This window comes from Nothobranchius furzeri, chromosome 7 (assembly GCF_043380555.1).
Source record: "Nothobranchius furzeri strain GRZ-AD chromosome 7, NfurGRZ-RIMD1, whole genome shotgun sequence".
Lineage (NCBI taxonomy): Eukaryota > Metazoa > Chordata > Actinopteri > Cyprinodontiformes > Nothobranchiidae > Nothobranchius > Nothobranchius furzeri.
Genome location: NC_091747.1, coordinates 27,259,663 through 27,273,872, shown reverse-complemented (window position 1 = coordinate 27,273,872; position 14,210 = coordinate 27,259,663). Strand labels below are relative to the sequence as shown.

Below are 14,210 nucleotides of genomic sequence, written 5' to 3'. Positions count from 1 at the left end.
GCTGATGGACAGGGGCCTTGCATTTAGCACTATTTAAACATATGCTGCAGCTATCTCATCCTGTCACCAGGGTTTTGGAGATAGACCTGTTTTCAATCATCTCATCACAAAACGTTTTCTAAAAGGTGTCAGAAGGAACAGACCTGTGTCCCGCCCGCTATTCCCCCAGTGGGACCTAACGGTGGTTCTGCGCGCCTTATCTGAAGCCCCATTTGAATCCTTGGACCAGGTCTCACTCAGATTCCTGTCACTCAAAACTGCCTTGCTGCTGGCGCTGGCATCAGTCAAGAGAGTGAACGACCTAACCGCCCTCTCAGTGGCTCCCACATGCCTCAGGATCCGGGAGGATGGCGGGTCTGCTGTTTTATGCCCCAACCCAGCCTTTGTGCCCAAAAACATTAATACTTCCTTCAAATCCAGGTCAATTTCATTGGCTGGACTTTTTCCTCCTCCCCATAATTCTGATTATTACATATGGGACATGTATGTGAGAATGCTGTTTGTAGATTACAACTCAGCATTCAACACCATCGTTCCCTCGAAGCTGGACAGGAAACTGCAGGATCTAGGACTGAGCAGCTCCCTCTGCAGCTGGATCCTTAACTTTCTGTCTGACAGACGCCAGGTGGTCAGACTGGGCAGCACCACCTCATCCCCCGTCACACTGAACACTGGTGCTCCACAGGGGTGTGCGCTGAGCCCTCTCCTGTACTCACTCTACACCTACGACTGCACGGCCACGAGAAACTCCAACATCATTGTGAAGTTTGCGGACGACACCACAGTGGTAGATCTCATCACCAACGACGATGAGACGGCCTACAGGGAGGAGATCAGCGCCCTGACCCACTGGTGTCAGGACAACTGTCTCACCCTCAACGTCACAAAGTCAAAGGAGTTGATAATGGACTTCCCGAGGTGCAGAGGAATACACACCCCCATCACCATCAACGGCAACGCTGTGGAGAGGGTGAGCAGCTTCCGTTTCCTTGGAGTTCATCTGGCTGAGGATCTTACGTGGTCAGTGCACACGAACAATACAGTGAAGAAGGCACAGCAGCGCCTCTTCTTTCTCAGGAGACTGAAAAGATTTGGCATGAGCCACCGCATCCTCAGGACCTTCTATCGCTGTGCCATTGAGAGCATCCTCACTGGATGCATCTCCACCTGGTATGGCAACAGCACCGCTTACAACCGCAAAGCTCTTCAGAGAGTAGTGCAGTGTGCAGAAAGGATTATTGGAGGTGAGCTTCCCTCCCTCCAAGACATCTACAGGAAGCGGTGCCTGAGGAAAGTGGCGAGGATCATCAAGGACTCAAGTCACCCCAGCCATAAACTGTTCAGACTACTTCCATCAGGAAGGAGGTTCTGCAGCATCCGGTCCAGAACCAGCAGACTGAGAGACAGCTTTTTCCATCAGGCCATCAGACTGCTGAACACTTCGCAGACACCTCACCCTCACTACTGAAACTCCAACATTACACACTCCATACTGTACATTAATGCCACTGTTTTGCACATACCAGCCTCTGTATATTTTATATCTCTTATTTTGTTGTTTACTTTATTCATTTGTAAAACATGTATATACACACTATACACACACTCACACGCACACACGTAGAAAAATAAAAAATAAAATACTTAGCACTTACATTTAGGAATGTATATACCTTACATACTGTATATATTATTACTTAGATTAGCCATTTTTATATTTGGTTGTTTTTACGTTATTGTATTTTTGCACAACTCTGTTGCTGTGAAACTCGCACACAAGAATTTCACTCACATGTACTGTACCAGTGTACCTGCACATGTGACGTGACAATAAAAGTGATTTGATTTGATTTGATGAGGAGGCGGCTTCCCACCTTCTCTGCCCGGTGCGTGCGCTCGCACGATATGTGTCACGCACTTCAGGGATTCGCCGCTCACAAAGCCTGTTTGTGTTCTACAGAGATTCTTCCCTTGGGCAAGCACTGTCGACCCAGTGTCTTTCACACTGGCTGTGTGACGCCATTTCACTCGCTTACACATCATCAGGGCGGGATCCTCCTGAGACACTCAGGGCTCACTCAGCCAGAGGGATTTCGTCTTCTATGGCGCTCCACAGTGGTGTGTCGATGGAAGACATTTGTCAGGCTGCTTCATGGGCTTCACCCTGCTCCTTTACTCGTTATTATTTACGGGATGTGTCTTCAGGATAGGGCTGGGCGATATGACGATTTTAGACCGTTTTACGATCTACACATCTGACGGTCTGTCATTTTTGAGAGACCTTTTTATCACGATTCACAGCTCTGCTGTTGAATTTCTGCCTCTGAATGAAAAGGGAACTTACCCCAGGCGAATGACACGCCTTTGTTTGACCCTTAACCAATCAGAGTGAGTCATAGTAAAATATTAGTGCCCCGCTTGTTTTCACCTGTGTGTGAACAAACATGGCTTCGGCCACGGCTGAGAGCGACAACGAGGTTTTCGTTCCGAAGAGGAAAGCCTCGTCCATTATATGGAACTGGTTTGGGTTTTCACCAGATGAAAAAGAGCAGCGAAACGTCATTTACAAGGAGAGCCTCAAGGCAAGTGATGGCAACACCACAAACTTGTTTAATCACTTGAAAAGAAAGCATCCCAAACAATACAATGAGAGCCAGCTGGCAGCTAAAGCTAAAAAGCCAGCGGCAGCGGCTAGTGCTTCTTCCAGGCAGCAAACGCTACCGAATTCGGTACTTTTTAAGGTACCGACCGAATTCCATAGTACCGACCGAGCACCGATTCACGTCATTTCAAACAGTGCCTTGTTTCGGTACCCGGCCTTCATAACGAGAACTTGCCTAGACAGCTGCGCATGCGCAAGGGTGTTTTGTCGTCGGTCGCTGCGAGCCAGTTGTAAACAGAGCAGCATGGTAGAAAGAACGCACGCTAAAGCTGGGGAACACTTCACTAAATGTGATGGGTAACTGGGTCATGATGAAACCAGGGACAACGATCTGAGTGAGACATCCTCATCTTAATCTGCTCCAGTAGGTAAATAAAATGTTTAAGATAACGTTATCTTGATATGTTAGCTTCCGTTTCGCTAATGGTGCGTTCGCTTTCTCCTCGGAACTCCGAATTTCCGACTAGAAGAATGCGCTCTAAAGTTTGGCTTCACTTTACTAAATGCGACGGGTGATTGGGTGAAGATGAAACCAGTGACAACGATCTAAGTGTGAGGCATCATCGTTTTAATCTGCTCCAGCAGTTAATAAACTGTTAAAGATAATGTTAGCTTGGTATGTTAGTTTCCATTGCTACCATTGTTATCAGCTAATGGTGCGTTTGCTTTCTCCTCGGAAATTCTAACTTCCCAGTAAGAAAAATCAAATGAAAAAAGATGGCAACAGGAATGAAGATACACAGTAAATTTAGTTCACAGTAAAGATGTTTGCTTCAATTGAATTATCAGCTTATAAAACTACAAGGACGATGTTAAAATACAAACAGTTGAATGTTATTTATCGTGATATATATCAAATATTGTTATATATTGAGAAAAATATATATTTAATTATAAAAGAGAATTAAAATAATAAACACTCAAAAGTATCGAAAAATCGATTCGTAGGTACCGGGAATTAGTACCGGATTGATTCAAATGTCAAAGGTACCCATCCCTACCTACGACAGAGACAGCAGACGATGGAACAGCGTGACAGATGCAGTGACGTACCACTTGGTTAAAAATTTGTGTCCCGTGCGAACAGTAGGAGTGGGATTTAAGAAAATGATAAAAACATTGGATCCGCGCTACGAGTTTTCCAGCCGCAAGTATTTTTCGAACACTGCCATTCCACGCATGTACGCTGAATGCAAAGTGAGAGTTGAAGAAAATATTCTGAATGCGCAGTTTTTTGCTACCACAAGCGATCTCTGGTCCAGCCGCACATCAGAGCCGTATTTTTTTTTATTTTTTAATCTTTTATTTCATTCACAATAATAAACACAAACAAATACAGGATACATTAACATATTGAAAAAAAACATTTGAATGAAAAGGAGCAGATAGAAGAAAAAATCTTATGATTTCTGCCCCTTTTTACGAAATAAAATTATCCGCTGTTGGGGTTATTAGGAGCGAACAATTCGTAAGCTTTAACTTACTTTTGGATTCTTCAATAAATTCTGTAAATATGGGAATATTTACTGATTTATTAATTAATTAAGATATTCTTAGATATACGGGGCACCATTCCCCTTTAACCGGGGAAAAATTGAATCCAAAACTCTTATCAGTCTTTCTTGAAGTTCGTAGAATCCTCGGAGCAGAGACTTCTCTTCGACACAACAAAGCTACTGGAGACGAAAATCTGAATTTTATAACGTTTAATTAACAATTTGTCAAATGAATAAACAGTGGCATAAATGAATAATAACCATGTGATATAATAAAAGGATGTATATTCAAAATAATGTTCAAGGTGTTTTGTGTGTATGTATGTGTGTGTGTGTTTCTAAAATGGAGTCTGTATGCAAGATGGCTGACCCCTTTGTCTGGCTAAAGTGTGAGTGGCAACTTGCACTTTAACTTCCAAGGCACTTAGAATCATCAGTAACTTAACCTTAAATTCACTCAAAACATTTCAAAGGATCATGAAACAACACAAAGGATTAATCACGAATACAGGTGCTGGCCAGTAAATTAGAATATCATCAAAAGGTTGAAAATATTTCAGTAATTCCATTCAAAACGTGAAACTTGTACATTATATTCATGCAATGCACACAGACCAATGTATTTCCAATGTTCATTACATTTAAATTTGATATTCATAAGTGACAACTAATGAAAACTCCAAATTTGGTATCTCAAAAAATTAGAATATTCTGAAAAGGCTGAATATAGAAGACACCTGCTGCCACTCTAATCAGCTGATTTACTCAAAACACCTGCAAAGGCCTTTAAAAGGTCCCTCAGTCTTGTTTTGAAGGCACCACAATCATGGGGAAGACTTCTGACTTAACAGCTGTCCAAAAGACAATCATTGACACCTTGCACAAGGAGGGCAAGACACAAAAGGTGATTGCTAAAGAAGCTGGCTGTTCGCAGAGCTCTGTGTCCAAGCACATTAACAGACAGGCGAAGGGACGGAAAAAATGTGGTAGAAAAAAGTGTACAAGCTCTAGGGATAACCGCACCCTGCAGAGAATTGTGACGACAAACCCATTCAAAAATGTGGGGGAGATCCACAAAGAGTGGACTGCAGCTGGAGTCAGCGCTTCAAGAACCACCACGAGGAGACTCATGAAAGACATGGGATTCAGGTGTCGCATTCCGTGTGTCAAGCCACTCTTGAACAAGAAACAGCGCAAGAAGCGTCTCGCCTGGGCCAAGGACAAAAAGGACTGGACTGATGCTGAGTGGTCCAAAGTTATGTTTTCTGATGAAAGCAAGTTCTGCATTTCCTTTGGAAATCAAGGACCCAGAGTCTGGAGGAAGAGCGGAGAAGCACAGAATCCACGTTGCATGAGGTCCAGTGTAAAGTTTCCACCGTCAGTGATGGTGTGGGGTGCCATGTCATCTGCCGGTGTTAGCCCACTCTGTTTCCTGAGGTCCAGGGTCAATGCAGCCGTCTACCAGGAAGTTTTAGAGCACTTCATGCTTCCTGCTGCTGACCAACTTTATGGGGATGCAGACTTCACCTTTCAACAGGACTTGGCACCTGCACACAGTGCCAAAACCACCAGCACCTGGTTCAAGGACCATGGTATCCCTGTCCTTGATTGGCCAGCAAACTCGCCTGACCTTAACCCCATAGAAAATCTATGGGGTATTGTGAAGCGGAGGATGCAATACGCTAGACCCAACAATGCAGAGGAGCTGAAGACGACTATCAGAGCAACCTGGGCTCTCATAACACCTGAGCAGTGCCACAGACTGATCGAGTCCATGCCACGCCGCATTACTGCAGTTATTGAGGCAAAAGGAGCCCCGACTAAGTATTGAGTGCTATACATGCACATTCTTTTCATGTTCATTCTTTTCAGTTGGCCAACATTAGAGAAACAAACATTTTTTCATTGGCCTTTAGAATATTCTAATTTTCTGAGATACCAGATTTGATGTTTTCATTGGTTGTCACCTATAAATATCAAAATTAAACGTAATAAACATCGGAAATACATTGGTCTGTGTGCATTGCATGAATATAATGTACAAGTTTCACGTTTTGAATGGAATTACTGAAATATTTTCAACCTTTTGATGATATTCTAATTTACTGGCCAGCACCTGTAATATCTTTTAGTTTAACCACGTGGCCAAGCAGAAAACATTTAAAGATACCAAACAATGATCAATAAGCAGTTTATTTATTCAAAATGACCCGGCGGACGTGTTTTGGGAACGAAAGAGGAAAACACGAAGCTACTTTTTAAGCAATAGCGCGGTTTTATTGCTTATTCTGGACTATAGAGGAAACGGGAGAAGAAAAGGAGAGAGAGAAATGAGTTTTCTGATCACCAGAACAGCAAGGCGTCCCCGCTGTTTGATTTGACGGTTCTCCGTGTTTCTCCGCAGTTTGGCGTCGTCCGTCGGTTTGATGCTTTCTCCGTTGTTTACCTCCACGAGTGTTTCTCCATGGGCTGGACACAAAGAGAACGAAGTTTCTTTTGGGCTGAGTTTGACAACTTACAGCGTCTCTGAGAGCTGGATGGAGCTCCGCTCGTTCCCAGTCAGGTCCTGATGGAGTTGGAGTGTAGTTTCCAGCAGTTCCGTGGGCTCAACTTGGGCACTTAGAGCTTCCGCGTGCTCAAGGGAGTCGGAGCGTTCGACAAGCGTGTCCTTACCGCCAGGTATCCTGGGCAAAAGAACGAGGTTTCTTTGTCTCATTCATGATTTATAGTCTTTGAAGTCGCGGGAAAGCTGTCCAAGCTCCCGCCTCCCGCAGATCGTGTTTCTGGTATTAGGCGGTGACGTCATCACAATGCTTCCGTGTGCAAAGCATCATGGGAAATGAAGTTTCTTGGCGCTGATGTGATTATTTGCTTTTCAGAGCAATTTAAGCACAGTCATTTTGGAGAAAATCACTGCATAGTAATTTCCTCATGAGGTCAGACCCTCAACACCGCCAAACAAACACAGTGTAACCTCAGTCACTTTCTAATATTTTCACGTCTAATCTTTGACATTATAATTCTCCTTTTCATAATTACTAAATACATTAGATTTTATACATTTTTTAAATATTGCAAGTGTAGTTGATTCTTTAAATTCCTTGTTAATGGCATTCCACAATCTTACACCATTTACAGAAATGTTACATTCCCTCACTTTGGTTCTGAATCTAGGTTTCTCAAAGACATCAGTTCCTTTTAACATGTACCCACTTACTCTCTTATGAAACATTTTCTGAATATTAGTTGGTAGATTACTCGTATTCGCTCTGTACATTATTTGCAATATTTTCCACTCTACCAAGTCAGGAAATTTCAGTATTTTGTATCTAATGAATAATTGATTAGTGTGAGCTCTATAGTTACTGTTATTAATGATTCTCAATGCTCTTTTTTGCCAAAATGAACAATGGTTGTGTAAAAGTTTTGCAAGTGGCTCCCCAAATTTCTAAACAATAAAATAAATATGGTTCAATCAGTGAGTGATACAATGTTAACAACCCCGAAAAATTTAGTAGAAACTTGACTCTATATAATACCCCTATGGCTTTGGCAATTTTCCCCTTTATATAACCTACATGTGATTTCCACGTGAGACTCTCATCGAACATGACTCCAAGAAATTTGGTTTCTTTTACCCTTTGAATTTCCATTCCATCTATCATTAAAGATACATCACAGCTTATTTTGTTATTAAACAGTATATAGTTTGTTTTGTTCAGGTTCAGTGACAGTCTATTTATATCAAACCATTTTTTAACTTTAATCAATTCACTGTTTATCACTTGAGTTACTTCATGTATATTTAATCCTGAATAAAACAATGTAGTATCATCCGCAAATAAAACTGTGCCAAGTAAATTTGACACATTTACCAGGTCATTAATAAACAATATGAACAGTTTAGGTCCGAGGACTGACCCTTGTGGCACACCATAATAAATATCTTTTAATTCAGATTTAGCATTATTTATTTGAACAAACAGTTTTCTATTGCATAAATAACTATTAACCCATTGATGCGCCACCCCTCTTATTCCATAGCGTTGTAATTTAAGAAGTAACCTTGAATGATCAATGACATCAAATGCCTTTTTTAAGTCAATAAAAACACTAATGAAATGGTTTTTATTGTCAATTGCTGATTAAATTTTATCTACTAAATCCATAACTGCCATTGCTGTTGAATGTTTGGTCCTAAAGCCATACTGTTCATGATTTAAAATTGAATTTTCGTCAATGAATTTGTCCAACCTTAATGCAAACACTTTTTCTAATATTTTGGAAAACTGTGGAAGCAGTGACACTGGCCTGTAATTAGTGAAACTCTGTTTATCACCACTCTTAAATAATGGAACCACCTTGGCAATTTTCATTAAATCAGGGAAGACTCCTGTAGATAGTGACAGATTACAGATGTAAGTGAATGGTTCAATAACAGATTCAATTATAGCTTTTACAGTCACCATGTCCAGATCATCACAATCAGTTGATCTTTTGCTTCCCCAGTTTTTTACAATGTTTCTTATTTCTTGTTGATCTACTTTGTCAAGGAGAATACTAGGGCTGCAACAAACTATTATTTGGATAATCGATTAATCGGATGGGGTCTCGACACGATTAATCGATTAATCGGATTACATGGGGACATTTTTAAAAACTGCTAGGGAAACGTTATTTCTCTCCTTCCTTCACTTTATTTAACACAACATTATTAGAAAACAGTTCAATAGCAGAAAAACAACATGCCATCACCTAAATTGTCTTATAAGGTGTATAGACAGAGACCCTAAGCTACATCTATCTGTGACCTAAAATGCTTGGTCCAAGTTTAACAGCTTAAGGGCAATTCTCATCTGTTTTGTTTGATCTCATCTGTAGACATTTATTATAGCTGGGGTGTCAAACAACTAATTTTTAAATGTAATTAAACATAGGCTGTGAATTAATCAAAATTGATCACTATTTCCAAAAATGACTGAAAAAATAAGTTGTCACACACTCCATGGAAACTTTCAGAGAATCCACAAATAGTGGCTTTCAAATGGTTTTGTTACTTTCTGCAAGTTTAGAAAAGAAGCAGATGAGACGGCATGTCTGATAATTTAGTTTTTCATCTGATAATATTAGAACATGTCAGTAATGTCTGAGGGGCTTTTATAAACACTGTATAACTAACACTACTGGAGAGGGTATGAATTACACAGAGGCTTCTGGGGAGCCCAGTTATGGGGGGGGGGGGCATTTTGCCTTGGCCCCCAAAATGTCTTGAAACGGCCCTGGGTGTGTGACTGAGTGTTGAAGGTGACCTGAATAGTATCAAATTTATAAATATTACATGTGTGTAACTTATTGTTTTATACAGGTAAAAACGTGTAGTGGAGGTAAATCTACCTACATTTTACTTTTCAACACTTTGTTTTGTTTTGTTATTATTTAACTATTTTCCTGTCCTGTCTGTCTCTCATCTTCCTGCATCTCCTCTTAATTCTCCAGAAAAACTGCTGCCTGGATTCTTACTTTTTCACCTCATCAGTTATTTTTGAGCAGATCAAAGGGATCTCCTGACCGCAAGGGCGTCAGTTTGTTGTCAGAATTGCTGGGGACAATAACCATACACTTGAGTGGGGTTTAAAAATTGCTGGGGACAATAAAGTAGGCTAGCACAGGGGTCGGCAACCGCGGCTCTGGAGCCGCATGCGGCTCTTCCATCCATCTGATGCGGCTCTCTGCTTGTAAAATAATGAATGGATATTTAAATAAAATGCTTTATATTTTACTGCATTAATTTTACATCTGTATGCCAATTCTAAATGTAAAGATTGTCTGCTTAAACCTGAACAGGTCCAACCCGGTCTTACTGTGAGACCGGGTTGGCGCGTCACGCTTGTGCGTAATCATATCGGCGCTTTCTGAGCTGAAGAGGATGTGAGATTCTGGGATTCTCCTCAGACGGCTCCTGGATGTGTCGCCACATTGGAGACAGGAACAAGCACTATTCAGCCAAAGTTTCATAATCAGGGAACATTTTCTAAGTGACAAGTCTCTCTGAGAGACAGGGTTTGGAAAACACTCGCTTCAGTGGGAGGAACCTTCCACATGCGCTCTGGTTCTCTGGGTGGCTCTGGGGTTAATCAAGTTTAATTGTTTCTCGTTGCAACAATCTTCACAGGAAGGCAAAACAGTTAAACGGCAGGTTACATATCTTTCCATTTGACTGTTTATCTTGACAGATGAACTCAAGGATGTTGCTTGGTTTGAAAGAATTACCCCGACGCACACTGATGTGCATGGATGAGCTGACATTTTAATCGTTAACGCACATCGCGGAGGTAAAAGATTCCCATCAGAACATCAGAGCTTTATACTGGACACTGTGTTCAGCGTGGCTCGGAGCGCACGGTGGACAGTGAGCTGAAGATCTGGGGTTCGCAGCGCAGTGCAGAACGGCGCATGCGATAAGATTTCCTCCCACTGAAACAGTCTGGAAACCCGGTCTCTCTGAGGGATGTGTCACTTGGAAAAATGTTCTTTTTATGAAATTATGAAACTTTGGCTGAACAGCGCTTGTTTCCGTCTCTAATATGGAGACGCATGACGCGTAGAGACATTTGATCACGCACAAAGTTCATGTGGAGCAGAAGCGGTCGAGCCACGGCAGGTGAAATGTTCCTAGCCTACATGAAGTGAAACTGTTTAATTGTAACATTAATGTGTTACTGGACACGCTGGTCTGGTTGGTTAGACCAGTGTTTGAAGTGGAAAACACACACACACACACACACACACACACACACCAATTAAATAATGCTGACAGCGTGGACTAGAAGACAGGTGATGGTTTACGTATTTAAATGATGATCAGGCTGCTGTAAAATGTAATCTCCATCCACATCCAGACACAATTATCCTCTATTCTTTCTCTAGTTGCTCTGCTCTTGTCTGGGCCGATCAGCTGATGGTGCGCGCGACGCGCCTAACTAGCGGCTGATGCCCATTTTACGTATTTGGAGAGGTGGGCTGGATACTTGCGTTTACTGGAAGATGGTCCACTTAACACACGGGTGTAGACTACATATTAATGCCAAATGAATGTAAATTAAATTGTGAGTTTTTACTTCATATTTTATAAATAAAAATGACGGGGGAACACATTTATGACGTCTTTTTAAACTAAATTTTCTAGCGCGACCTGCCTGCTTCACTTAAGTCACTGCTTATTAAGGTCCGTCCAGAATTACTGTGGGAAACGGGTAATAATGGCTCTTTGATGGGAACAGGTTACAGACCCCTGGTATAAGATCTGAGCTGGTAAAACAAAAATCCTCATCAGCAGGCGTTTTTGAAAGTGGGGGGGACACAGCTGCCAATCACAAATTTTGCCGGGGACATGTCCCCGGCGTCCCCGGTTAAAATGACGCATATGCCTGACCGCAAAGCGCAGAGCGCGTTTTCGATGCTGCGTGAGGTGAAATCACCGCAGCACAGGTGATGAGCTCCGCAGTAGCAGAGCGCTGCAGGCACAAATAAGACAGAAAATAGAGAACATGTGCAGACATGAACAATCGTGTGCTAATTATAGTTTTTTGGTTGCGCCACTTTGAGAATGGACTGTGCGCTGGAAGCAGCTGCCTGGATCGCTGCGCAAAAATGCGCTGTGCCGCTCTCTGCTCAAAAGAGTCCAAAAATGATATAATATAGAAAACTTTTTCCGGTTCACCTCGATGTGTAGGATATACAGCTCCCCCATAATTCGATCCCTGCTCCTGGATGAAAAGCCGGACATTTTCATCAATACAAGAACCCGCAGTCCGGACGTGCCGGACAGAGAGTGAAAAGTGGACACGTCCGGGGAAAACGGAACGTACGGTCACCATAGTCCTCATAAAGCGGGAAATTATAGATACAGTAATTTGCTCGTGCCATGGGCCCTTTAGAGTTCGTGGGCCCTGGGCAATTGCCCAGTTAATCCGGCCTTGGAACCGGTTCGCAGCAGCGCGAGTCCCCCCGCTCATCTAGCGTCGCGCTCACGACTTTAGACTCTTTTTTACGAGCTTAGGGCATGTCTAGCCTGTGTAATAATCCGGGACTTGGATGATTAACTTTTGAAAAGTTTTTAATTTACCCGGACACAGAGTTCTCTCCTTCCTCGCTGATGATCCCGACATGCTTGCGTTTAAGACGCTGCATCATCCTGTGCCATGCCAAGTCTGACCTAAACGTTGCAGGTAACGCATGTCTTCACCTGATTTAACTGAAAATGCTCCCAAACTTAAAAAGCTTTTACTTTTTTGACTCTCGCTGCTTCTGCCATGTTCCTCTTCCAAACAACTGCCTGCTCTCCCTCGCGCTGATCTGTCTGCGCGCAACGGCGGGCGGGAAGGGGGGGGCGCTTTTGGAAGAGTTGTGCGACACAACGAATCGATGACGCAATTCGTTGCCAGCGCTTTTAGTAATCGATTTTCATCGAATTTATCGATTCGTTGTTGCAGCCCTAGAGAATACTATTGACATTTCTAGGTATTGTATTCATTTTATCGTGAATTATTGGTTTGCTTTCCACCAGACTCCTTCCTACATTTATAAAAAAATCATTGAATTCATTAGAAATTTCTTTAACTTCATAAATGTCTTTATTGTCCTTTACAAAGTAGTTTGGAAGTCTTGCATTTGTATTATCTCTGTTAATCACATTATTTATTATTCCCCATGTAGTCTTGATGTTGTCTTTGTTCTTATTCAATAGCTCACCATAGTACTCTTTCTTCTGTTTTCTAATTATTGTTACTAATTTATTTTTTATATTTTTTATATCTGTCTTCGGCTTCCTTTGTTTGTAACTTTAAGAATCTCATATACAGACTATTTTTTTGGCACATGCATTTTTAATTCCATTAGTCATCCATGGTTGGTTGTCCCTTTTACCTGTTATTTTAATTAATTTACAACTACTGTTAAACGATTTCAGCAGTATTTTCATGAAGGATGTATATGCAGTGTTCACATCACTGACATAGACTTCCGTCCAGTTCTGCATTTTAAGATCTTTATTTAGGTCCTCCAGGGCTTTAACTGATTTATTTCTTTTATAATTAATAAAATGATGTTTTATGATATTTTTGTCGTTATTGTGATATTTAGACACTACGAAAATAGGTAAATGATCACTAATATCTGTCATCAATATCCCAGTTTTTACAACGTCCTCCTTTCTATTAGTGAATATATTATCAATTATTGTTGCACTTTGGGTTGTGATCCTGGTAGGTTTGTTTATCAGAGGAACCAACCCTAAACTATATATCATATAAAAAAAAATCACTTGATGTTCTAAGAGCCACAGGATGTTCTAAGTTAATGTTAAAGTCCCCACACATAAACAATGTTTTGTTTTTAATATGATCCACAAACGCATTTATTTTATCTGTAAATGACCTGATGCAAGAACCCGGTGCTCTATATACACAACTGATTATTATATTTTTTGATGTATCATTGATAATTTCCACTGTTACCATTTCCATAACATTATCTTCCATCATAGTCATTTTCTTATCTAATTTACATTTTAAATCATTGTTTATGTACAGGGCAACACCACCACCCCTTTTATTTATTCTATTTACAAAATGAAGTTCATACCCTTCTATTTGTACTTCAGTCATCCTTTCATCATAAAGCCAAGTCTCAGTAATGGCAATGACTTTGAATTTACTTTTAAATTTACCTAAATAGTCCTTTATTGTTGACATCTTGGAAACTAAGCTTCTACTGTTTATGTGTATGATTGATAATGAATCATTGTTAGTTAACCCACTATTTAGCTGATCTTCTGCATAATAATTACTATTTATATTTAACTCAAATAAACTTTTGTCTATTTTACTGTCAAGTTCATATATTTTCTCATGGGAATCCATTTATTTCTTTATGAATTCATTTGTACTTCCATATCCATTGTTAAACTGTTTCCACTATCCATTATTTAGTCAGTGCTACACAATAAATCATCTTTTACCCTGCAACACTTCCAGATCTTTCAACTCTTTGAT

General features: G+C 41.0%; 1 protein-coding gene across 4 annotated transcripts in view; it reads left to right on the top strand.

The window, feature by feature from the left end:
• The window catches only part of LOC107372883 (trichohyalin), a 99,453-nt gene that overhangs the window by 8,046 nt on the left and 77,197 nt on the right, over positions 1 to 14,210 (top strand). The window lies entirely within an intron of this gene.